We start from the raw sequence: 27,008 nt of genomic DNA, 5'->3' as shown, positions 1-27,008 counted from the left end.
GGGCCTTTGGGGCCATATAACTGTAATGTTATCTATTGAAAACATCTATTGAAAACACAGATTGCTTGAGTACATTCTGTATGCTTTGAGTTAGTAGTCTGTGCTTGGCATAATGTTTTCTTCTCTGAGTTTTTCACGGTGTCATTAGGATTCTGAATACCCTGGATTTCCACAAGCAGCATATCAATATGTCATTGTTTTCTTTTGTTGTTGTTGCTGAATATCAACTCATTATTATTATGATGATGATGGAGGGTAGTGTGGGAGAGAAACACTCGTAGCTCTGAGTTATGGAGTCACGCTCCCTTAATGTAAATTCATGAATGAAAGTGTGATGGATACAATTCTTTCTTGTCCTCTTTGGCTGGTAATGATACTGTGGCTGAGGCTGAATATGGTACTGTGTTAGAGAGAGAGAGGGAAGGTTGGTAATGATACTGTGTTAGAGCGAGAGAGAGGAGGCTGATTTATGATACTGTGTTAGAGAGAGAGAGAGAGAGGGGGGGTTGGTAATTATACTGTGTTAGAGCGAGAGAGAGGAGGCTGATTTATGATACTGTGTTTGAGAGAGAGAGAGAGAGGGGGGGAGGTTGGTAATTATACTGTGTTAGAGCGAGAGAGAGGAGGCTGATTTATGATACTGTGTTAGAGAGAGAGAGAGAGAGAAAGAGAGAGAGAGAGAGAGAGGAGGTTGGTAATTATACTGTGTTAGAGAGAGCGGGGAGGTTGGTAATGATACTGTGTTAGAAAGAGAGAGAGAGGAGGCTGATTATGATACTATGTTAGAGAGAGAGAGGAGGCTGATTATGATACTGTGTTAGAGAGAGAGAGGTGAGGTTGGTAATTATACTGTGTTAGAGAGAGAGGGGGGAGGTTGGTAATGATACTGTGTTAGAGAGAGAGAGAGAGAGAGGAGGCTGATTATGATACTGTGTTAGAGAGAGAGAGGAGGCTGATTATGGTACTGTGTTAGAGAGAGAGAGAGAGAGGTTGGTAATTATACTGTGTTGGAGAGAGAGGGGAGGTTGGTAATGATACTGTGTTAGAGAGAGAGGAGGCTAATTATGATACTGTGTTAGAGAGAGAGAGAGGAGGCTGGTAATGATATTGTATTAGAGAGAGAGAGGTATCTGCTTCTTCACGCTCTGATCACACTCTGATCTCATCTCCTCTCTGTTGTTCTTTGATGCAGATTCAATTCTTAACTTGATCACTCTTTTGTCGCAGAACATTTTCCTACTGGATCACTAAATTCAAATGAGCTTTGTGAGTCCCTGAAAAAGAGCAGTTCGCTTTCTCTCCATGTGGGGGATCAGGGTTTTCTATGAAAATTGTTTCCTCTCTCGCAACACACACTAGGCCTAGGTCCTATCGCTGCAACATGCAGCCATACTAATCGACAACTGTTGTTTAATATGCAGTAGCTTAATAACACAAGATATATATTTGTTTCAACTAGAAGCTTCTCAGAGTATGTCTGCAACACTACAGCACTCAGACTCCAGGGTTTCTAATGAGAGAAGTAATATCAGTGTGAAGAAGCAGATACCTCGCTCTCTCTAACACAGTATCATTACCAGCCTCCTCTCTCTCACTCTCTAATGCAGCTTCTGACATTGTTTGAGTCAATTGGAGGTGTACCTGTGGATGTATTTCAAGGCCTACCTTCAAACTCACTGCCTCTTTGCTTGACATCATGGGAAAACCAAAAGAAATCAGCAAGACCTCAGAAAATACATTGGAGACCTCCACAAGTCTGGTTCATCCTTGGGAGCAATTTCCAAACGCCTGAAGGTACCACGTTCATCTGTACAAACAATAGCATGCAAGTATAAACACCATGGGACAACGCAGCTGTCATACCGCTCAGGAAGGAGACGCGTTCTGTCTCCTAGAGATGAACGTACTTTGGTACGAAAGTGCAAATGAATCCCAGAAGAACAGCAAAGGACCTTGGAGTGAAGATGTTGGAGTCAACAGGTACAAAAGTATCTATATCCACAGTAAAACGAGTCCTATATATCAACATATTTTGTATTTATTTTTTTAACCTGAAAGGCCGCTCACCAAGGAAGAACCCACTGCTCCAAAACCGCAATAAGAAGCCAGACTACGGTTTGCAACTGCCCATGGGGACAAAAATTGTACTTTTTTGGAGAAATGTCCTCTGGTCTGATGAAACAAAAATAGAACTGTTTGGCCATAATGACCATCGTTATGTTTGGATGAAAAAGGGGGAGGCTTGCAAGCTGAAGAACACCATCCCAACCGTGACGCACGGGGGTGGCAGCATCATGTTGTGGGGGTGCTTTGCTGCAGGAGGGACTGGTGCACTTCACAAAATAGATGGCATCATGAGGAAAGGAAAATGATGTGGATATATTGAAGCAACATCTCAAGACATCAGTCAGGAAGTTGAAGCTTGGTCGCAAATGGGTCTTCCAAATGGACAATGACCCCAAGCATACTTCCAAAGTTGTGGCAAAATGGCTTAAGGACAACAAAGTCAAGGTATTGGAGTGGCCATCACAAAGCCCTGACCTCAAGCCTATAGAAAATGTGTGGGCGGCAGAACTGAAAAAGCGTGTGTGAGCAAGGAGACCTACCAACCTGACTCAGTTACACCAGCTCTGTCAGGAGGAATGGGCCAAAATTCACCCAACTTATTGTGGGAAGCTTGTGGAAGGCTACCCGAAACGTTTGACCAAAGTTAAACCATTTAAAGGCAATGCTACCAAATACTAATTGAGTGTATGTAAACTTCTGACCTGCTGGGAATGTGATGAAAGAAATAAAAGCTGAAATAAATAATTCTTAAAATAAAGTGGTGATTCTACCTGACCTTAACCCTAACCTTAACCATTCTGAGTTAATGCCTAAACTTAACCCTAACCTTAACCATTCTGAGTTAATGCCTAAACTTAACCCTAACCTTAACCATTCTGAGTTAATGCCTAAACTTAACCCTAACCTTAACCATTCTGAGTTAATGCCTAAACTTAACCCTAACCTTAACCATTCTGAGTTAATGCCTAAACTTAACCCTAACCTTAACCATTCTGAGTTAATGCCTAAACTTAACCCTAACCTTAAAAAATCTGAGTTAAAATCTAACCTTACTTTGACATTCGTAATAACTTCGAAATTTGACGTTCGAGAAACATGGATGACGTCTAAATCTGACATGAGACTGTGAGACTTGGTTGTGTAGCCTACACAATGTACAATGTAATTACAGTGTGCATTGTATACCAACATTGCTTCCAGCTGTGTTTGTATACAATGTAAAAGGGGTAAAATTAAGATCCGACATCTTTAGGAAACACACAGCCTTGAAAAAAAACTAACACAACACTCTCATTAAGAAAGTGTGGCGTCTCTCTCTCCCTCTCTTTCTCTCTCTCTCTCTCTCTCTCTCTCTCTCTCTCTCTCTGCCCCTCTCTCTGCTTCTCTGTCTCTCTTTGCGTCGCTCTGCTTTGCTATCTCTCTCTTCCTCTGTCTATCTCGTCTGTCTCTCTGTCTTTCTGTTCCTCTCTCAGTCTTTCTGCCTCTGTCTCTCTACATCTCTGCCTCTCTCTCTCTGCCTGCCTCTCTCTCTCTCTGCCTGCCTCTCTCTAACCTTTCTCTCTAAACATAAATATAGGTTGTATTTGCAATGGTGTTTGTTCTTCACTGGTTGCCCTTTTCTTGTGGCAACAGGTCACAAATCTTGCTGCTGTTATTGCACACTGTGGTATTTTACCCAATAGATATGGAAGTTTATCAAAATTAGTTTTGTTTTCGAATTCTTTGTGGGTATGGGTAATCTGAGGAAAATGTGTCTCTATGGTCATACATTTGGCAGGAGGTTAGGAAGTGCAGCTCAGTTTCCACCTCATTTTGTGAGCAGTGTGCACGTAGCCTGTCTTCTCTTGAGAGCCAGGTCTGCCTTTGGCAGACTTTCTCAATAGCAGGGCTTTGCTCACTGAGTCTGTACACAGTCAAAGATTTCCTTAATTTTGGGTCAGTAACAGTGGTCAGGTATTCTGCCACTGTGTACACTCTGTTGAGGGCCAAATAGCATCTAGTTTGCTCTGTTTTTTTTGTAAATTCTTTCCAATGTGTCAAGTAATTATCTTTTTGTTTTCTCATGGTTTGGTTAGGTAATTGTGTTGATGTCCTGTGGCTCTGTGGGGTCTGTTTGTGTTTGTGAACAGAGCACCAGGACCAGCTTGCTTAGCGGACTCTTCTCCAGGTTCATCTCTCTGTAGGTGATGGCTTTGTTATGGAAGGTTTGGGAATCACTTCCTTTTAGGTGGTTGTAAAATTTAATGGCTCTTTTCTGGATTTTGATAATTAGTGGGTATCGACCTAATTCTGCTCTGCATGCATTATTTGGTGTTTTACGTTGTACACAGAGGATATTTTTTGCAGAATTCTGCATGCAGAGTCCCATTTTGTGAATTCTTGGTTGGTGAGCGGACCCCAGACCTCACAACCATAAAGGGCAATGGGTTCTATAACTGATTCAAGTATTTTTTTGCCAGATCCTAATTGGTGTGTCAAATTTGATGTTCCTTTTGATGGCATAGAAGGCTCTTCTTGCCTTGTCTCTCAGATCGTTCACAGCTTTGTGGAAGTTACCTGTGGCGCTGATGTTTAGGCCGAAGTATGTATCGTTTTTTGTGTGCTCTACGGCAGTGGTTCCCAAACTTTTTATAGTCCCGTACCCCTTCAAATATTCAACCTCCAGCTGCGTACCCCCTGTAGCACCAGGGTTATTAAACATAAGAATGGGTGTGAGTTTTTGTCACAACCCGGCTTGTGGGAAGTGACAAAGAGCTCTTATAGGAACCAGGGCACAAATAATAATATAATAATAATCAATCATTTTGCTCTTTATTTAACCATCTTACATATAAAACCTTATTCGTTCATCGACAATTGTGAATAATTCACCACAGGTTAATGAGAAGGGTGTGCTTGAAAGGTGCACATAACTCTGCAATGTTGGGTTGTATTGGAGAGAATCTCAGTTTTAAATCATTGTCCACACACAGTCTGTGCCTGTATTACGTTTTCATGCAAGTGAGGGCCGAGAATCCATTCTCACATAGGTACGTGGTTGCAAAGGGCATCAGTGTCTTAACATCACGATTTGCCATAGCAGGATACTCTTTGTCTTCCTCTCTGGCACTACCCTTACTGCAGTTGAGTATGCATTCTCACATTGTAGAGAGAGAGAGAGAGAGAGAGAGAGCTTGTGTCATAGTAATTGCTCTTCTGCAGGTAGTGTAAAAGCAGGATGGTGGGAATATGGTAATGCGGTGTTTAGGAGGTTTAGAACTGAAGTGGGAGAGCGTTTGAGTGGGTGCTTCTGGCACACAGATTTCCCATGTAGAACAAAAAAAAAGTGGTGTCTTAGTTATTGCCATTCAGTTCACACAGTGATTGCATGCTGGTAGGATAATGGCAGAATGTTGTTGCAGTTTGGGGGAGTGATTTAAAATGGGAACAGAGTGGTTTATGCTCTGAACTACTCCCGGCATTGTGTTTCTCCCTTGGAAGTGCTGCTAGCACCACTCTCTTCCCAACAGAGTGCTTTTGGCACAGGAGTATTCTATGCATTGTGCCTCTCCCTATGAAACATTTTGTAGCCCACTAGTCCTCCTTTGTACCCACTCCTCCTGTCCCCCACTGTCCTGTCTGTCCGTCCGTCCGTCCGTCCGTCCGTCCGTCCGTCCGTCCATTTCTGTTCCACTTACCTTCAGCTCCGTCTCAAACACCGTGGCAGCGGTGGAGGTGGAGAGACAGACCTGAGGTCAGCTGGATGTGGTGTCTGTCTAGCCTAAAGCTGCCGGACTGGCTGTCGTTCAGTTTAAAGCTCAATCAAACACAGATCAAATACTGGTACTGAACCCAGGTCTGCTAGCTAGCCGCCTGCCAACCTCTGTCTGTCTGTCTGTTCAAGCTCTGAGATTCTGTGGTTCAGTGGATTCAGAGGTTGTTACAGTGCCTTGCGAAAGTATTCGGCCCCCTTGAACTTTGCGACCTTTTGCCACATTTCAGGCTTCAAACATAAAGATATAAAACTGGATTTTTTTGTCAACAATCAACAACAAGTGGGACACAATCATGAAGTGGAACGACATTTATTGGATATTTCAAACTTTTTTAACAAATCAAAAACTGAAAAATTGGGCGTGCAAAATTATTCAGCCCCTTTACTTTCAGTGCAGCAAACTCTCTCCAGAAGTTCAGTGAGGATCTCTGAATGATCCAATGTTGACCTAAATGACTAATGATGATAAATACAATCCACCTGTGTGTAATCAAGTCTCCGTATGAATGCACCTGCACTGTGATAGTCTCAGAGGTCCGTTAAAAGCGCAGAGAGCATCATGAAGAACAAGGAACACACCAGGCAGGTCCGAGATACTGTTGTGAAGAAGTTTAAAGCCGGATTTGGATACAAAAAGATTTCCCAAGCTTTAAACATCCCAAGGAGCACTGTGCAAGCGATAATATTGAAATGGAAGGAGTATCAGACCACTGCAAATCTACCAAGACCTGGCCGTCCCTCTAAACTTTCAGCTCATACAAGGAGAAGACTGATCAGAGATGCAGCCAAGAGGCCCATGATCACTCTGGATGTACTGCAGAGATCTACAGCTGAGGTGGGAGACTCTGTCCATAGGACAACAATCAGTTGTATATTGCACAAATCTGGCCTTTATGGAAGAGTGGCAAGAAGAAAGCCATTTCTTAAAGATATCCATAAAAAGTGTTGTTTAAAGTTTGCCACAAGCCACCTGGGAGACACACCAAACATGTGGAAGAAGGTGCTCTGGTCAGATGAAACCAAAATTGAACTTTTTGGCAACAATGCAAAACGTTATGTTTGGCATAAAAGCAACACAGCTCATCACCCTGAACACACCATCCCCACTGTCAAACATGGTGGTGGCAGCATCATGGTTTGGGCCTGCTTTTCTTCAGCAGGGACAGGGAAGATGGTTAAAATTGATGGGAAGATGGATGGAGCCAAATACAGGACCATTCTGGAAGAAAACCTGATGGAGTCTGCAAAAGACTTGAGACTGGGACGGAGATTGTCTTCCAACAAGACAATGATGCAAAACATAAAGTAAAATCTACAATGGAATGGTTCAAAAATAAACATATCCAGGTGTTAGAATGGCCAAGTCAAAGTCCAGACCTGAATCCAATCGAGAATCTGTGGAAAGAACTGAAAACTGCTGTTCACAAATGCTCTCCATCCAACCTCACTGAGCTCGAGCTGTTTTGCAAGGAGGAATGAGAAAAAATGTCAGTCTCTCGATGTGCAAAACTGATAGAGACATACCCCAAGCGACTTACAGCTGTAATCGCAGCAAAAGGTGGCGCTACAAAGTATTAACTTAAGGGGGCTGAATAATTTTGCACGCCCAATTTTTCAGTTTTTGATTTGTTAAAAAAGTTTGAAATATCCAATAAATGTCGTTCCACTTCATGATTGTGTCCCACTTGTTGTTGATTCTTCACAAAAAAATACAGTTTTATATCTTTATGTTTGAAGCCTGAAATGTGGCAAAAGGTCGCAAAATTCAAGGGGGCCGAATACTTTCGCAAGGCACTGTATATGATTATTAATGAAGGTTAGATGAGTCCATGACACTCATAATCATGACTTATAAATGGTGGATCCATAAGCTCCTACCTACCACACATAGTACTACGCGAAGGTATCTCATACAGCCAAGATAGACAAAGTAAAACAATCTCATAGGATTTAATACATATTCTTTCCTACAATAGAAGGTACTGTAGATTATATATATTTTCAAAGGAGGCTGAATGTTTCATGTTTACTTTCCTATTACCATTTATCTGATGAAAATGTGGAAGAAAACAGTGTGTAGCTACACTACATGACCAAAAGTATGTGGACACCTGTGATTCTTCACTCCAGTGAACGCATTTCCAGTGCTCGAGCGTTACACCACTCCAGGTGACGCTTGGTATTGCGCATGGTGATCTTAGGCTTGTGTGTGACTGGAAACCCATTTCATGAAGCTTCCGACGAACAGTTATTGTGCTGACGTTGCTTCCAGAGGCAGTTTGGAACCAAAGTTTGTCTATGGAGATTGCATGGCTGTTTGCTCAATTTTTATACACCTGTCAGCAACAGGTGTGACTGAAATAAGCGAATCCACTCATTTGAAAGGGTGTCCACATACCTTTGTATACGTATAGTGTATGTTTGCCCGGGCGTAACGAACGGCAGTGTATCACCACGGGGTCTCTGCAGCTCTTTGATATCGATATGCTTTGCTGGAACAAAATTGGATTGGCTTCTTCAATCATTTTGGATATGGATTCCAGTGAGTGTCTTAGTGTTTACCTTGACATAGTTATTTGGAGAGAAGCCCTTGAGTCTCAGAAAAGCCTTCGGTTACGTAGCTAGCCCCACACATATACACACTCACACACCATACACTCACACACACACATATACACACACACTCACACCACACACACACTCACACCATACACACACTCACACCAAGTATTCAGACCCCTTGAGTTTTTCCACATTTACAGCCTGATTCTAAAATTAATTAAAGAAAACCATTTCCTTTGAAAATGTAAAAAACAGAAATACCTTATTTACATAAGTAGGTACATCCTGTTTCCATTGATCATCCTTGAGATGTTTCTACAACTTGACTGGAGTCCACCTGTGGTAAATTCAATTGATTGGACATGATTTGGAAAGGCACACACCTGTCTATATAATTTTGTTATATACATTTTTTCAATTACATTTCTGAAAAATAGTTTTTACATTTTTTTTGGGGGGGGGGGTATTGTGTGTAGATTGATAAGGAAAAAAACATTTGTTTTTATTTATCCATTTTAGAATAAGGCTGTAATGTAACCAAATGTGGAAAGAGTCAAGAGGTCTGAATACCTTCCGAATGCACTGTATATACATACGTGCTACCTGTCCCAGACAGCTGTTTTCAACTCTCTAGAGACAGCAGGAGCGGTAGAGATACTCTTAATGATGGGCTATGAAAAGCCAACTGACATTTACTCCTGAGGTGCTGACTTGTTGCACCCTCGACAATTGTTCTGCCTGTGATTATTATTATTTGACCATGCTGGTCATCTATGAACATTTGAACATCTTGGCCATGTTCTGTTATAATCTCCACCCGGCACAGCCAGAAGAGGACTGGCCACCCCTCATAGCCACCGTGCTTCTACACCTGCATTGCTTGCTGTTTGGGGTTTTAGGCTGGGTTTCTGTACAGCACTCTGAGATATCAGCTGATGTAATAAGGGCTATATAAATACATTTGATTTGATTTGAATTTTACATACATACATACATACATACATACATACATACCTCAGATATGAGCTGTTTTCACTCCTTCCTTGCACAGTTGGACTGTTTCAAGTCCATTTCACAGTGGGAACCTCAATGGTTTATGAAAGATTAGGCTGTACTACACTGTGTAAAAAATATACGCTTTGTATTCTAGACAAAAGCAACATCCTGTTCCCGGCATGGTAGGAGTCAGTTCATCTTTATGGTTCTAAATCAATATCAAATACAATGTTATTTGTCACATGCTTTGTAAGAAACAGGTGTAGACTAACAAGGAAATGCTTAAGATTAACTTAGCCTTTAGATCAGGGATGGACAACTCCAGTCCTCAACTCCAGTCCTTTTTCCCCAGCCCCAGCTAACACACCTGACTCAACTAATCATGATATTCAGTTTAGAATACAATTAGTTTAATCAGCTGTGTTTGCTAGGGATGGAGGAAAAGTGTGACAGCACTCTGGCCCCTGAGGACTGGAGTTGCCCATCTCTGCTTTAGATGCTTTTGGGAAACCAGTCCCTGGTCTGTAAACTATGGTGTGACTGAGATGGGGTCCAAGGCAGACAACATGAGAGATGATTACTGGTTTATAGATATATGAGACATAGAGAGTGCCCCCCCCCTCAGATATACAAGACATAGAGAGGGGAATTACGGAACTGTGTCACGAATATGCATTCCGCTGAAAAACTATTTCACTGTGAAACATCACCAGGAGGGTAATAGATTTGTTATTTGGTTGGTAATAGTCTCGTTTGTCAGACTCACAGCGGCTCTGTGTATCGCTCTGGGCGTAGTGGGTGCGAAGTCAGGCGCAGGAATCAGAGAGTACAGGGTAGTGCTTTTAATTGCACACACGGCGAACATAAGCCACCCCACGAAACACAGGGTGCACACAAAACAAATGCCCCAAACACGGGGACTCAAACAGTCCGGAGAAAAGCCCACGAACGAAAAACACGTCAACCTCAAACGTGCCCAGTAGCAACTGGCTAACGTAGCCCGACTTATCAGCCTACACACAAAACGGGTGAAACCAATAAACAGAAAGGGGAAAAGGGATCAGTGGCAGCTAGTAGGCCGGTGACGACGACCGCCGAGCGCCACCCGAACAGGAAGGGGAGCCACCTTCGGTAGGAGTCGTGACACTCTGGGAAGAGACTAGATTGGTAAAGCGGTGTTCTGTTTGATGGAAAGGGGAAGAGGTCATATAGCTAGTGGTATGTGAATACTGATATCTAAGACTATCTTTATTTCCCCTGTTTTTCAGGTTGAAGAAGAACAGTGATTAAGAGGAGGATAGATTCTTGAAGAGGAGAGTGGAGTGGACTGGGTCTTCTCCGGTAAGTTATGCAGTAACACACAGTACTAAAGCTCCACACTGTCAACATACAGTATTGTAGCTCCACACTGTCAACATACGGTACTGTAGCTCTATATTGTTAACATACGGTATTGTAGCTCCATACTGTCGACATACAGTACTGTAGCTCTATATTGTTAACAGACATTACTGTAGCTCTATATTGTTAATAACATACATTACTGTAGCTCCATATTGTTAACATACGGTATTGTAGCTCCACACTGTCAACACACGGTATTGCAGCTCCATATTGTTAACATACAGTATTGTAGCTCCATACTGTCAACATACAGTACTGTAGCTCTATATTGTTAACATACATTACTGTAGCTCTATATTGTTAACATATGGTATTGTAGCACCATACTGTCAACATATGATATTGTAGCTCCATACTGTAAACATACATTATTGTAGCTCCACACTGTTAACATACAGTACTATATATAGCTCCATACTGTCAACATACAGTACTGTAGTTTCACACTGTCAACATACAGTACTGTAGCTATTTACTGTCAACATACAGTACTATATATATCTCCATACTGTCAACATACAGTATTGTAGCTCCATACTGTCAACATACAGTACTGTAGTTCCATACTGTCAACATACAGTACTGTAGCTCTATACTGTCAACATACAGTACTATATATATCTCCATACTGTCAACATACAGTATTGTAGCTCCATACTGTCAACATACAGTACTATATATAGCTCCATACTGTCAACATACAGTACTGTAGTTCCATACTGTTAACATAGAGTACTATATATAGCTCCATACTGTCAACATACAGTACTATATATAGCTCCATACTGTCAACATACAGTATTGTAGTTCCATACTGTTAACATACAGTATTGTAGTTCCATACTGTTAACATACAGTACTATATATAGTTCCACACTGTCAACACACAGTACTGTAGCTCCATACTGTCAACATACAGTACTATATATAGATCCATACTGTCAACATACAGTACTGTAGTTCCATACTGTTAAAATACAGTACTGTAGCTCCATACTGTCAACATACAGTACTATATATAGCTCCATACTGTCAACATACAGTACTGTAGTTCCATACTGTTAACATACAGTACTATATATAGCTCCATACTGTCAACATACAGTACTATATATAGCTCCATACTGTCAACATACAGTATTGTAGTTCCATACTGTTAACATACAGTATTGTAGTTCCATACTGTTAACATACAGTACTGTAGCTCTATACTGTTAACATACAGTACTATATATAGCTCCACACTGTTAACATACAGTATTGTAGTTCCATACTGTTAACATACAGTACTGTAGCTCCATACTGTTAACATACAGTATTGTAGTTCCATACTGTTAACATACAGTACTGTAGTTCCATACTGTCAACATACAGTACTGTATCTCCATACTGTTAACATACAGTACTGTAGCTCCATACTGTTAACATACAGTACTGTAGCTCCATACTGTTAACATACAGTACTGTAGCTCCATACTGTTAACATGCAGTACTGTAGCTCCATACTGTTAACATACAGTACTGTAGCTCCATACTGTTAACATACAGTACTGTAGCTCCATACTGTTAACATACAGTACTGTAGCTCCATACTAGTACTGTACGTCCCTGTTAACATACAGTACTGTAGCTCCATACTGTTAACATACAGTACTGTAGCTCCATACTGTTAACATGCAGTACTGTAGCTCCATACTAGTACTGTACGTCCCTGCTTCTTTGTGCTGGATATTTTTCAGTCCACATTTCATACGCAACATCCTCTCTTTCCTCAAATACTTGGAATGTTATTGGCTTGCTCTCAAACTCAAACATTAATTTATTTTCTCACTTCTAATGTGAATGGAAATGACTGTCTGTCTGTCAGGCTTGTCTGGGAGGTTTCTACTCTCTCTCATGAGTTCTCCATCTATGATATTGCCAACATGCTAAATGGAATGCATTCATCTTTTATCATAAAGTGGCACTGTACAATGAAGTGAGTGAGTGAGTGTGAGAGAGAGAGAGAGAGAGAGAGAGAGAGAGAGAGAGAGAGAGAGAGAGAGAGAGAGATAAAAGGAACGTTTCAGTCTCTGACCTCATCCACTGTCTTGCTGTCTCTTCCTCTCTCTTTGTTCATCTTTCACACTCTTTCTTTCCCCACATTCTCTCTCACTCTTTCTTTCCCCACATTCTCTCTCTCTCTTTCTCTCTCTCTCTCTTTCTTTCTTTCTTTCCCCACATTCTCTCTCTCACTCTTTCTTTCCCCACATTCTCTCTCTCACTCTTTCTTTCCCCACATTATCTCTCTTTCTTTCCCTACATTCTCTCTCTCTCTCTCTCTCTCTCCCCACATTCTCTCTCTCTTTCTTTCCCCACATTCTCTCTCTCTTTCTTTCCCCACATTCTCTTTCTCTCTCTCTCTATCTCTCTCGCTCTCTGCGGTCATGTGGTCATTCAAAAGTGTTGACTCAGCCTCTCTGGCCTGTAACACAGTGGTATTGACCAACACATTCACAACAAGTAACAGAGAGAGAGAGAAGGGGAGGCTGAGGGCCAGAATGGGGACAAGAGCCAGAGAGAGAGATAGAGTGGGTGAGAGACAGACTGACCCAAAATTAAGGAAAGCTTTGACTATGTACAGACTCAGTGAGCATAGCTTTGCTATTGAGAAAGGCTGCCATAGGCAGACATGGCTCTCAAGAGAAGACAGGCTATGTGCACACTGCCCACAAAATGAGGTGGAAACTGAGCTGAGCCTCCTGCCCAATGTATGACCATAGAGACACACATTTCCCTCAGATTACACAGACGCACAAAGAATTCCCAAAACAAACCCAATTTTGATAAACTCCCATATCTATTGGGTAAAATACCACAGTGTGCCATCACAGCAGCAAGATTTGTGACCTGTTGCCACAAGAAAAGGGCAACCAGTGAAGAACACACACCATTGTAAATACAACCCATATTTATGTTTATTTATTTTCTATTTTGTACTTTAACCATTTTTACATCTTTACGACACAGTATATAGACATAATATGACATTTGTAATGTCTTTATTCTTATGGAACTTCTGTGAGTGTAATGTTTACTGTTCATTTATATTGTTTATTTCCCTTTTGTATATTATCTACTTCACTTGCTTTGGCAATGTTAACACATGTTTCCCATGCCAGTAAAGGCCCTTGAATTGAAATTGAATTGAGAAAGAGAGAGAGAGAGAGAGAGAGAGAGAGAGAGAGGGGGGGGGGAGGCAGAGTGAGCAAGAGAGACAGACAGAAAGAGAAAAAGGTCGACAGAGAGAGAGAGAGGGGACCACAGAGTGAGGACTGTAGACTGAATCAGCAGTTTGAAGCACAGTGAGGCGTGAACCAATGGGTCTTTGTGAGCGGCAGCATTCAGTACCGAGGGATGAATAGAAGCGATGCAGAGGTTTCTATTCACTTCACCCATGGCTCTCTTTTACGGGGTTCCCTCGCCTCACGTGCTTTGGTGTTATTGTTGTGTGCGTTTGTGTTTTTTGATGCTAGCTGGCAGGGACAGGGGGGTGAGAGGAGGAGAACCACCCAGAATGTCAACTTGTTGCTGTAGTTTTATAAACACACATTAATATAGGAATATTATATCTGTATGAGAAATGAAATCAAGGTATTTGTGGTGTTGAGTAAGAACCACTTCACTACACTATGGTAGCCTCCTACAATACACTGCAGTAGGTTAAAAATAACCAAATATAAGATTTCCTTGTGAAAAAGACAATATCCCTGCCTCCAAGCTACTAGATGCAATCTGCCACTGTGTGCTAGTGCCTGGTGCAGGGGATTATTTCATCTCTGAGAGCAGCAGGTTGCTCTCCCCAGGTGAAAGCAATGAGATTATTCAGCAGAAGGGCTGAGATCAGCTGTAGCACAGGTGGGGCCACACTCACACACACACACACACACACACACACACACACACACACACACACACACACACACACCTCTCAGCTGGTCCCAGAACAGCTGATATACAGACAAATGGGATAAAGACAACAGTGACTTCAGGTAGACACTATGCACAGACTGAAACACTGTTTTAATAGCTCTCTGACATCTCTCCTGACATCTCTTCTTGTTGAAGCCTCTGGCTGCGCCCTGAAGAGACGTGGATAGAGAGAGTGAGGGATAGAAAGAGAGAGGGGGGAGGAGAGAGAGAGAGAGAGAGAGAGAGAGACACACAGAGAGAGAGAGAGATGGCCTGACAACCTGGTGAACAGATGGACACATGGAGAGGAGAGACATGGAGAGGAGAGGCAGAGGACATGACAGTCGTTCTATAGCTGTCTCTCCATTTCCACCTCATCACATCTTCTCTCTCCTCCCTCTCCTTCTCTTTCTCCTTCTCCCTCACCCCCTCCATCTCTCCTTCAATATTGCTCCTTTTCTCAATGTATTTATTTATTCATCCATCAGTCCACCTTAAGCACAAGGATAAAGTTGCTTTTCTTTTCCAAGCTGTTCGATAGAAATAAAATCCTTTTGGATGGATGGCAAAAGGACAGACGATTTCAAGCCATGTCTAGCAATTCAGAATTTCAACGCAGCTGGACAGAGGGGATTTTCCTCACATGTTCGGCTGGCCTGGTGTGTGATGCCGGCATCTATCTATTTGGAAGAGGTCGGTGCGCAGGGTTGGCCGTTAACTCTGGTTCATGGTCCCAATACCAAGTCTATCGGCTCATCAATATAAAACACATGCTTCACAGTGTTGCAGAATACAAATGCACCTGCTGCAATCCCTGCAAATGAACGTGATACATAGATCACATGCTGACTCCTAGTAAGAAATCACCTCTAGACTCCAGAGGAGTGATTCTTACCGAGAAATTGGCTGCATATGCAATCTGAGACTGATACAGAAGTAGCTATACTGTTTCTCAATATGCAAAATGAATCCTCATTAAGGCCAAGAGAGGACTGTGGGTGTTTCTCAATATGCAAAATGAATCTTCATTAAGGCCTAGAGAGGACTGTGGGTGTTTCTCAATATGCATAATGAATCCTCATTAAGGCCTAGAGAGGACTGTGGGTGTTTCTCAATATGCATAATGAATCCTCATTAAGGCCTAGAGAGGACTGTGGGTGTTTCTCAACATGCATAATTAATCTTCATTAAGGCCAAGAGAGGACTGTGGGCGTTTCTCAATATGCATAATGAATCCTCATTAAGGCCAAGAGAGGACTGTGGGTGTTTCTCAATATGCATAATGAATCTTCATTAAGGCCAAGAGAGGACTGTGGGTGTTTCTCAATATGCATAATGAATCTTCATTAAGGCCAAGAGAGGACTGTGGGTGTTTCTCAATATGCAAAATTAATCTTCATTAAGGCCAAGAGAGGACTGTGGGTGTTTCTCAATATGCAAAATTAATCTTCATTAAGGCCAAGAGAGGACTGTGGGTGTTTCTCAATATGCAAAATTAATCTTCATTAAGGCCAAGAGAGGACTGTGGGCGTTTCTCAATATGCATAATGAATCCTCATTAAGGCCAAGAGAGGACTGTGGGTGTTTCTCAATATGCAAAATGAATCTTCATTAAGGCCAAGAGAGGACTGTGGGTGTTTCTCAATATGCAAAATGAATCTTCATTAAGGCCAAGAGAGGACTGTGGGTGTTTCTCAATATGCATAATGAATCCTCATTAAGGCCAAGAGAGGACTGTGGGTGTTTCTCAATATGCATAATGAATCCTCATTAAGGCCTAGAGAGGACGGTGGGTGTTTCTCAATATGCAAAATGAATCTTCATTAAGGCCAAGAGAGGACTGTGGGTGTTTCTCAACATGCATAATGAATCCTCATTAAGGCCTAGAGAGGACTGTGGGTGTTTCTCAATATGCAAAATAAATCCTCATTAAGGCCAAGAGAGGACTGTGGGTGTTTCTCAATATGCATAAGGAATCCTCATTAAGGCCAAGAGAAGACTGGGTGTTTCTCAATATGCATAATGAATCCTCATTAAGGCCAAGAGAAGACTGGGTGTTTCTCAATATGCAAAATGAATCCTCATTAAGGCCAAGAGAGGACTGTGGGTGTTTCTCAATATGCATAATGAATCCTCATTAAGGCCAAGCGAAGACTGGGTGTTTCTCAATATGCAAAATAAATCCTCATTAAGGCCAAGAGAGGACTGTGGGTGTTTCTCAATATGCATAAGGAATCCTCATTAAGGCCAAGCGAAGACTAGGTGTTTCTCAATATGCATAAGGAATCCTCATTAAGGCCAAGCGAAGACTGGGTGTTTCTCAATATGCATACTACCATGCTCCGAGCACGCTAATTGGAGCATGAATCAAAGTATGCTTGAGCACTGAGGGCTCTTTTTCTATGCATACTCCGCTGGTACACATTTGGAAGCATGAATCGATGCAAGTTTCAACGAAAAGTGTTGACAGAATTCTGATGCACACACAATGGCGGACATTTTTGGGTTACTGGCCCAACGCTCTAGCCACTAGGCTACCTGCTGTCATTGTCTTGGATAGAAGAAGGTTCAGTGAATGGGGAGATGCAGCTTGAGGTAATGCAGGAGGGGGGGGGGGGGGGGGGGGGGCTTCTCAAAATTGTATGTTTTATGTGTTCTCCACACTCTCATCCTCACATATATGTATATATATATATATATATATATGCTACATATGGTTACTCAAGAGAACGTCATCTGAGAATGCAGTCAGAGCATGAGAGTATGGAGCACGGTAGTATACATACTGAAAAATGCTCTGTATCTCACTTTATATCAGGGATTTGTTGCACCACTTGCGAGTTTGAATTTCTGTTGCATTTCCCGTACTGTGACCTTCAGTGGGCTTATGTGTAAAACATGTTCAATTGTCCTTCATAGACATGAGAAAATAATTTACATTCAGAGGTGTCTGTGGTCTGACTCTATACTACAATGATTAATGCTCTTGTCATTCCTTCTCTGGTGCACTAAAATGACCCTGAGTATTGAGTCCCAGCCTTGAAAGCGTGCCATACAAACTCAGGCTGCACAACTTGGTGCCTGGGTTGACCGCCTTATGCTGCTCTTAGCCCTCTGTGGGTAGTGGTCAGAGCAGAGCAAAACCCTGTTCACACTGTCATATAGCTTGGCTTGGCTTGTTTCAGCTCAGCTCAGTTGTGTGAAGGTGGTAGAAGAGACATGCAGGCCATGCTAGCTTTACCCACCCAATTGACCCTGGCCTGAGCATTGACCCAGGCCTGAGCATTGAGCCCTGGCCCGAGCATTGAGCCCTGGCCCGAGCATTGAGCCCTGGCCTGAGCATTGAGCCCTGGCCTGAGCATTGAGCCCTGGCCTGAGCATTGAGCCCTGGCCTGAGTGTGGCACACAAACCAGTGGCGTCTGGTGACGAGAACATACAGGATGTACTGGTCATTAGGTGGACACAGACCAAGTATGCACAGCTGAGTAGCTGGCCTGCTGATTGGCTGAACCTTTAATGCTGACCCCAGCCCTCTCTGGGCCTGTCCGGAGTGGTTCTGAGCACCAGGGCTACACTATGGCTTCAGCCACCCATTACTGTACAACACACAGCACTCAGACAGACCTCTCCCCTGCATTAGCTCCTACTTCCTATCCTAATCCCAACTCTAGTCTGACTGGAACAGTGTTATTAGTGGAAGTGGAATATGGGACTGCCAGTGTTCAATCAAATCCCATGATGTTCCATTCCGGAACCATGTGAAACAGTGTTTGGCAGATGAGGAGCTGATTTTCCAGACATAAAGACAGTACTTGTTGGGGCTATTATTTTAGATGGGCCAGACCTGACAGCAGGCAGGATGTGTGTTTAGATGGAGACCTTCTGGGAACAGGACCAAATACACTCAGAATATGAGCTATGAAGTGCGGGGTAATGGGTAGGCTACATCTGTCAGCACGACATCAGTAACTAAAAAAAAATTATTTTGTATACATTAGTGACTTTAGTTTTCAGTTCATGTACGTTAGTGGTATTCAGTACCTGAATTTCGGTTTTAATCTGAGTGGTCTTCAAAGCCTTTATACCAGGTATCATCAACTATATTCAGCCGCGGGGCGATTTAATTAATTTTTTCTGGAGCGGATGGTCGGGGGACCGGGAACATAATTACTAATAATGTATAGACTACAAATTGACCGCAAGAAGCCCAAACATATATCATTTTTGACTAAAACATAATAATTTCAAACCTTGCTTACATTTGTGTATGATCACGTGTCTCTTTATTATGCGTGGGAATAGTGGGGGAACAGATTTCCAAAATTAAAATCACTTTGAGCTGATTTCCTGGTGTTTCAAGTCTTATGTCAAAGCAAGAAAAATAAAATATCTGAAAACTTGCGGGGCAAAATAAAACCGTCAGTTGGGGAACCATACTGTATTTCTACATTATATACAGCCAACAGTTGTTACTGAAAACTAAATGCATGGTCATGCATGCAAGATGTTCTAATATGTCAACGTTGATATGTGCTACCGATGGTTAAAGATGCCACATTACAGACATGTTGATCAGTGTTCCTGACAAAATTAAACCAAAAGTAAGTACAGTAAGATAAAGAAGTTTGAGTCGGTGCCCAGTACCACTGAGCTCGAATCTATGCACATACATCCTCGATGTAATCAGGGTCGTGTTCATTAGGCGCCTAATGTATGTAATCAGTGTTCATTAGGCACCTAATGGATGTAATCAGTGTTCATTAGGCACCTAATGTATGTAATCAGGGTCGTGTTAATTAGGCACCAAATGGAAAAAAACGACATGGTCTTGTCGAATAAGAAATTCTGTTCCAAAACCTTTCTATTGGGTGCCCTAATGAACACGACTCAAAGGTGAACAGGTGAAAGGTTCAGTCACTAATAACTCAAGCAGTCAGAACTGTTCATGGATATCGGGGAAACATTTCAGTCAAACACTTCATGAAGGAAGACATCATGTTCACTCTAAGCTCTGGTTTAGAAGCCAGCCTGACATCTTTCACCAGACCTGGGTTCAAATACTATTTGACATCTTTCAAATACTTTAAGCCTGGGGTGCTAGACTGACAGGTTTTGCGACTCTTCGATTGGTTACATTGCCACAGGCAAGCTCATAAATACCTTATTTACATAAGTATTCAGACCCTTTGCTATGAGATTCGAAATTGAGCTCAGGTGCAACCTGTTTCCATGGATCATCCTTGAGATGTTTCTAAAACTTGATTGGAGTCCACCCGTGGTAAATTCAATTGATTGGACATGATTTGAAAAGGCACACACCTGTCTATGTAAAGTCCCACAGTTGACTGTGCATTTCAGAGCAAAAACTAAGCCATGAGGTCGAAGGAATTCTCCGTAGAGCTTAGAGACAGGATTGTGTCGAGGCACACATCTGGGGAAGGGTACAATACATTTTCTGCAGCATTGAAGGTCCCCAAGAACACAGTGTCCTCCATCATTCTTAAATGGAAGAAGTTTGGCACCACCAAGACTCTTCCTAGAGCTGGCCGCCAGGCCGAACTGAGCAATCGGGGGAGAAGGGCCTTGGTCAGGGAGGTGACCAAGTCCCCGATGGTCACTCTGAAAGAGCTCCATTGTTCCTCTGTGGAGATGGGAGAACCTTCCAGAAGGACAACCATGTCTGTAGTACTCCACCAATCAGGCCTTTATGGTAAAGTGGCCAGTAAAAGGCACATAACAGCCCGCTTGGAGTTTTCCAAAAGCACTAAAGACTCTCAGACCATGAGAAACAAGATTCTCTGGTCTGATGAAACCAAGATTGAACTCTTTGGCCTGAATGCCAAGCGTCACGTCTGGAGGAAACCTGGCACCATCTCTACGGTGATGCATGGCGGCGGCTGCATCATGCTGTGGGTATGTTTTTCAGTAGCAGGGAGACTAGTCAGGATCGAGGGAAAGATGAACGGAGCAAAGTACAGAGATCCTTGCTGAAAACCTGCTCCAGAGCACTCAGGACCTCAGACTGTGCCGAAGGTTCACCTTCCAACAGGACAACGAACCTAAACACACAGCCAAGACAGTGCAGGAGTGGCTTCAGGACAAGTCTCTGAATGTCCTTGAGTGGCCCAGCCAGAACCTGATCGATCATCTCTGGTGAGACCAGAAAATAGCTGTGCAGCAACACTCCCCATCCAACCTGACAGAGCTTGAGAGGACCTGCAGATAAGAATGGGAGAAACTCCCCAAATACAGGTGTACCAAGCTTGTAGCGTCATACCCAAGAGACTCGAGGATGTAATCACTGCCAAAGGTGCTTCCACATTTTTTTGTATAAATTAGCAAACATTTCTTAAAACCTGTTTATGCTTTGTCATCATGGAATATTGTGTGTAGACTGATGAAGATTTAAAAAAAAAAAAAAATTTTAGGAGAAGGATGTAAAGTTACAAATTTTGGAAAAAGTCAAGGGGTCTGAATACTTTCCTGAAGGCATTGGTTATTAAAGAATTACAATAGTGTTTTTGAACACAGGCCTGCCAGCAAGACATCTTTCGCTATTAAACCAATGAGACTTGTGTTCTTTTAAAACTCTTAAACAATCTCCCTCTAATTTCTCTAAAGTATTTCTGTATTGAAACGAGGTCACAACGAAGTAGTAAGAACATCTAATCTGCTTAGTGAGGAGAGATGCTTATCTCAGTTATTTTGTTCTCCATAAAGTAATGAAGGTTAAATAGGGTGCCATTTGGAAAGAATCCCTCAGAAGTTAATTATCTTTAGAAGAAGAAGAGATAGAAGAGAGAGACAAAACAGAGAGAACTTAGTATTCACGGCATCTAAGAGCCAACTCTCTTATTCAAAATACAGTAGTACTTTGTTTACTTTAGGCTATCGTTGATTAATTGTTGATTCCTTTGGGTCTTCGGGTTACTTTGAAAACCTGCCTGGTGAAATAGAGTAGTGAAAAGCTCAGCTCATTGAGACAGGGGATGTTTGAACTAAGGGACAGACGGCACACTATTATTACACTGCATTCCCTATTGGGTTTGGTGTGTTGCATCATCTCATGGGGAATCGCTGGGACCCATGGTCCATACTAAATATATGATTAACTTCACATTAAGCCTTATACTCACCTCCCTGATGCAGTTCTACGGGCGCCTAACCATTCTGGAAGAAAACCTGATGGAGTCTGCAAAAGACCTGAGACTGGGACGCAAAAAGCAAAATCTACAATGGAATGGTTCAAAAATAAACATATCCAGGTGTTAGAATGGCCAAGTCAAAGTCCAGACCTGAATCCAATCGAGAATCTGTGGAAAGAACTGAAAACTGCTGTTCACAAATGCTCTCCATCCAACCTCACTGAGCTCGAGCTGTTTTGCAAGGAGGAATGGGAAAAAAATTCAGTCTCTCGATGTGCAAAACTGATAGAGACATACCCCAAGCAACTTACAGCTGTAATCGCAGCAAAAGGTGGCGCTACTAAGTATTAACTTAAGGGGGCTGAATAATTTTGCACGCCCAATTTTTCAGTTTTTGATTTGTTAAAAAAGTTTGAAATATCCAATAAATGTCGTTCCACTTCATGATTGTGTCCCACTTGTTGTTGATTCTTCACAAAAAAATACAGTTTTATATCTTTATGTTTGAAGCCTGAAATGTGGCAAAAGGTCGCAAAGTTCAAGGGGGCCGAATACTTTCGTAAGGCACTGTATGTGTTTTTCTTCACGTTATTTGTAACTTATTTTGTACATAATGTTTCTTCCACCGTATCTTACGGCAAAGAAAGAGCTTCTGGATATCAGGACAGCGATCACTCACCTCGGGTTAGACAAAGATTTATTCTTCAACAAGCAGGAAGCACAGGATGTACTTCAGACACCCGACAAGCCCGAAATCCCCGTCATTGGCAAGAGAAAGAGACACAGGTATAGAGGACACAGGGCGGGGTGCCTGGTAAGGATCCGCCGATGGCAAGTGGGAAATCTGCCCTTACCATCAATATTACTTACCAACGTACACTTATTAGACAATAAATTATATGAGGTACAATCACGAATATCCTACCAACGGCACATCAAAAACTGTAATATCCTATGTTTCACCGAATCGTGTCTGAATGATCAAATCAAATTTTATTTGTCACATACACATGGTTAGCAGATGTTAATGCGAGTGTAGCGAAATGCTTGACAAAAGTCTCTAGATTTTGCTCGCCTGAAGTAGAGTATCTCATGATAAGCTGTAGACCACACTATTTGCCAAGAGAGTTTATTTACTGTTTATTTACCACCACAGACAGATGCTGGCACTAAGACCGCACTCAGTCAGCTGTATAAGGAAATAAGCAAACAGGAATCCGCTCAGCCAGAGGCGGCGCTCCTAGTGGCTGGGGACTTTATAATACAGGGAATCTTAAATCAGTTTTACCTCATTTCTATCAGCACGTTAAATGCACAACCAGAGGGACAATAATTCTAGAATACCTTTACTCCACACACAGACACACATACAAAGATCTCCCTCGCCCTCCATTTGGCAAATCTGACCAGAATTCTATCCTCCTGATTCCTGCTTACAAGTAAAAATTAAAGCAGAAGGCACCAGAGACTCGGTCTATAAAAAAGTGGTCAGAAGAAGCAGATGCTAAACTACAGGACTGGAATATGTTCCGGGATTCTTCCGATGGCATTGAGGAGTACACCACATCAGTCACTGGCTTTATCAATAAGTGCATCGAGAACGTCGTCCCCACAGTGACTGTTTGTACATACACCAACCAGAAGCCATGGATTACAGGCAACATTCTCACTGAGCTAAAGGGTTGAGATGCCTCTTTCAAGGTGCAGGACTCTAACCCGGAAACTTTATAAGAAATCCTGCTATGCCCACCGACGAACCATCAAACATGCAAAGCGCCAATACAGGACTAAGATTGAATTGTACTACACCGGCTCCAAAGCTTGTCCGATGTGGCAGGGCCTGTAAACTATTACAGACTACAAAGGGAAGCGCAGCCGTGGGTTGCCCAGTGACACGAGCCTACCAGATGAGCTAAATCACTTCTGTGCTCGCTTCGAGGCAAGCAACACTGAGGCATGCATGAGAGCATCAGCTGTTCCGGACGACTGTGTGATCACGCTCTCCATAGCCGATGTGAGTAAGACCTTTACTTTAAACAGGTCAACATTCACAAGGCCGCTGGGCCAGACGGATTACCAGGACACGTGCTCCGGGAATGTGCTGACCAACTGGCAGGTGTCTTCACTAACATTTTCAAAATGTCCCTGATTGAGTCTGTAATACCAACATGCTTCAAGCAGACCACCATAGTCCAAGGGCCCAAGAACACTAAGGTAACCTGCCTAAATGACTACAGACCCGTGGCACTCACATCCGAAGCCATGAAGTGCTTTGAAAGGCTGGTAATGGCTCACATTAACACCATTATCCCAGAAACCCTAGACCCACCCTAATTTGCATACCGCTCAAACATATCCACAGATGATGCAATCTCTATTACACTCCACACTGCCCTTTCTCACCTGGACAAAAGGAACACCTATGTGAGAATGCTGTTCATTGACTACAGCTCAGCGTCAACACCATAGTACCCTCAAAGCTCATCACTAAGCTAAGGATCCTGGGACTAAACACCTCCCTCTGCAACTGGATCCTGGACTTCCTGTTGGGCCACCCCCAGGTGGTGAGGGTAGGTAACAACACATCTGCCATGCTGATCCTCAACACTGGAGCCCCTCAGGTGTGCGTGCTCAGTCCCCTCCTGTACTCCGTGTTCACACACGACTGCATGGCCAGGCACGACTTCAACACCATCCTTAAGTTTACATATGACACAACACAGCCTGATCACCAACATTGACGAGACAGCCTATAGGGAGGAGGTCCGAGATCTGGCCAGGTGGTGCCAGAATAACAACCTATCCCTCAACGTAATCAGGACAAAGGAGATGAATGTGGACCACCAGAAAAGGAGGACCGAGCACTCACCCATTCTCATCGACGGGGCTGTAGTGGAGCGGGCTGAGAGCATCAAGTTCCTTGGTGTCCACATCACCAACAAACTAGAATGGTCCCAACACACCAAGACAGTCGGTAAAAGGGCATGACAAAACGTATTCCCACTCAGGAGACTGATAAGATTTGGCATGGGTCCTCAGATCCTTAAAAGGTTCTACAGCTGCAACATCAAGAGAATCCTGACTGGTTGCATCACTGCCTGGTACGGCAACTGCTCGACCTCTGACCCCAAGGCACTACAGAGGGTAGTGCGTACGGCCCAGTACATCACCAGTACATCACTGGGGCAAAGCTGCCTGCAATCTAAGACCTCTACACCAGGCAGTGTCAGGGGTGTGTACAGGAGGCGAGTGTAATAAGATTTGAGTGTAATAAACAGGCGCTCTTTAATTCCGGTCCAAAAATGACAGCACCTAAGAACAATAAAGTGCCAAAAACACGGAACATAGTAAAAGTATGACAAAATCCACATAACAATGAACAATTACACACAAAGACATGGTGGGGAACAGAGGACTAAATACAGTACATGCAGTAATTATGGAATGAAAACCAGGTAATGGGACAAGACAAAACAAATGGATATATGAGAAATGGAGCGGCGATGGCTAGAAAGCCAGTGACGTCGATCGCGGAACGCCGCCCGAACAAGGAGAGGAGCCGACTTCGTTAGAAGTCGTGACAGTGCAACCCCCCCCCCCCCCCCCCCCCCCCTTGATGCGCGGCCCCACACTGGCCTCGGGGACGACCCGGAGGGCGAGGCGCAGGGCGATCCGGCCGGCGACGGTGAAACTCCTGCAGCAGTTCGGGGTCCAAAACATCCACAACCGGAACCCAGCACCTCTCCTCCGGACCGTACTCTTCCCACTCCACGAGGTACTGAAGGCCCCCCGCCCGACGCCTCGAATCCAGGATGGAACGAACAGAGTATGCCGGGACCCCCTCGATGTCCAGAGTGGGCGGAAGGACCTCCCGCACCTCAGATTCCTGGAGCTGACCAGCGGCCTGAGGAGAGACACATGAAACGAGGGGTTAATACGATAATCAGAGGGAAGCTGTAATCTGTAACACACCTCATTCACCCTCCTCAGGACTTTGAATGGCCCCACAAACCGCGGACCCAGCTTCCGGCAGGGCAGGCGGAGGGGCTGGTTTCGGGTCGAGAGCCAGACCCGGTCTCACTACGGGCACGGACGCCGCCCACTCCCCTGGCAGGTCCTGGCAATTGGACCGCAGAAACCTTCCCACATCCTGGTTGACTCTCTCTACCTGCCCGTTACTCTTGGGGTGAAACCCAGAGGTAAGGCTGATCGAGACCCCCAGACGTTCCATGAACGCCTTCCAGACTCTCGACGTGAATTGGGGACCCCGATTAGACACTATATCCTCAGGCACCCCTTAGTGCCGGAAGACATGAGTAAACAGGGCTTCCGCAGTCTGTAAGGCCGTAGGAAGACCGGGGAGGTGGAGGAGACGACAGGACTTAGAGAAACGATCCACAACGACCAGGATTGTAGTGTGACCTCTACGGCCACAGATGGTGCACCTGATGGCTCCTCCTCCAGTCTCCATACGCGCAGCCCCTCCCAACTCCATGGGCACCGGAGCGGGGTTGCTAGAAGATGGCACCGACAGAGCCCCCTCTGGACGTCCGCTGGTGACCAGCAGGTTATCCAACCGGATGGACAAATCCACCAGTTGGTCAAAGGAGATGGTGGCATCCCTGCAGGCCAGCTCACGTCAGACGTCCTCTCGCAGGCTGCACCGATAGTGGCCTGTTCCGGCGGCCAAGGTCCGGAATTTCAGGGCGAATTCCATGGTGCTCCTCGTCCCCTGCCTCAAATGAAAGAGCCGTTCCCCGAAGTGGTCCAACGCCGCGTCTCCTTCTCCCCACACAGCGTTTGCCCACTCCAGAGCTCTCCCCGAGAAGCATGAGACGAGGGCAGACACTCTCTCCCTCTCCGAGGGAGCTGGGTGCACAGTGGCCAGGTAGAGGTCCAGTTGTAACAGGAATCCCTGGCATTGTGCTGCCGTCCCATCAAACTCCCTGGGAAGGGAGAGGCGCATCCCACTGGGACTGGTTCCGGACGGGACGGGTAGAGGTAACCCCGGTTGCGCTGGTCGAGGCACTGGGGAGACTGCCTCTCCCAGTGGTCCATAGTCTGGAAAACGCGATCCATCATGGTACCAAGAGGATGTAACATAGCAGAACGCGCTCCTTGACTCCTC

The 27,008-nt window shown here is 43.8% G+C and overlaps 1 protein-coding gene across 27 annotated transcripts in view; it reads left to right on the top strand.

Moving 5' to 3' along the window:
* LOC110499999 (neuronal cell adhesion molecule) overlaps positions 1 to 27,008 on the top strand; it is a 143,279-nt gene that overhangs the window by 45,775 nt on the left and 70,496 nt on the right. For all 27 annotated transcript variants that reach the window (XM_036959392.2, XM_090212871.1, XM_036959344.2 and 24 more), the window contains exon 2: positions 10,648 to 10,720. The gene's annotated coding sequence lies outside the window, so the exon portion shown is untranslated. The remainder of the gene's footprint in view (positions 1 to 10,647; positions 10,721 to 27,008) is intronic.

Source organism: Oncorhynchus mykiss, chromosome 2, assembly GCF_057628025.1.
Source record: "Oncorhynchus mykiss isolate SJ-2025 chromosome 2, ASM5762802v1, whole genome shotgun sequence".
Classification (NCBI taxonomy): Eukaryota; Metazoa; Chordata; class Actinopteri; order Salmoniformes; family Salmonidae; genus Oncorhynchus; species Oncorhynchus mykiss.
Note: the sequence above shows the minus strand (reverse complement) of the source record. Positions and strands in the feature narration are given on the sequence as shown.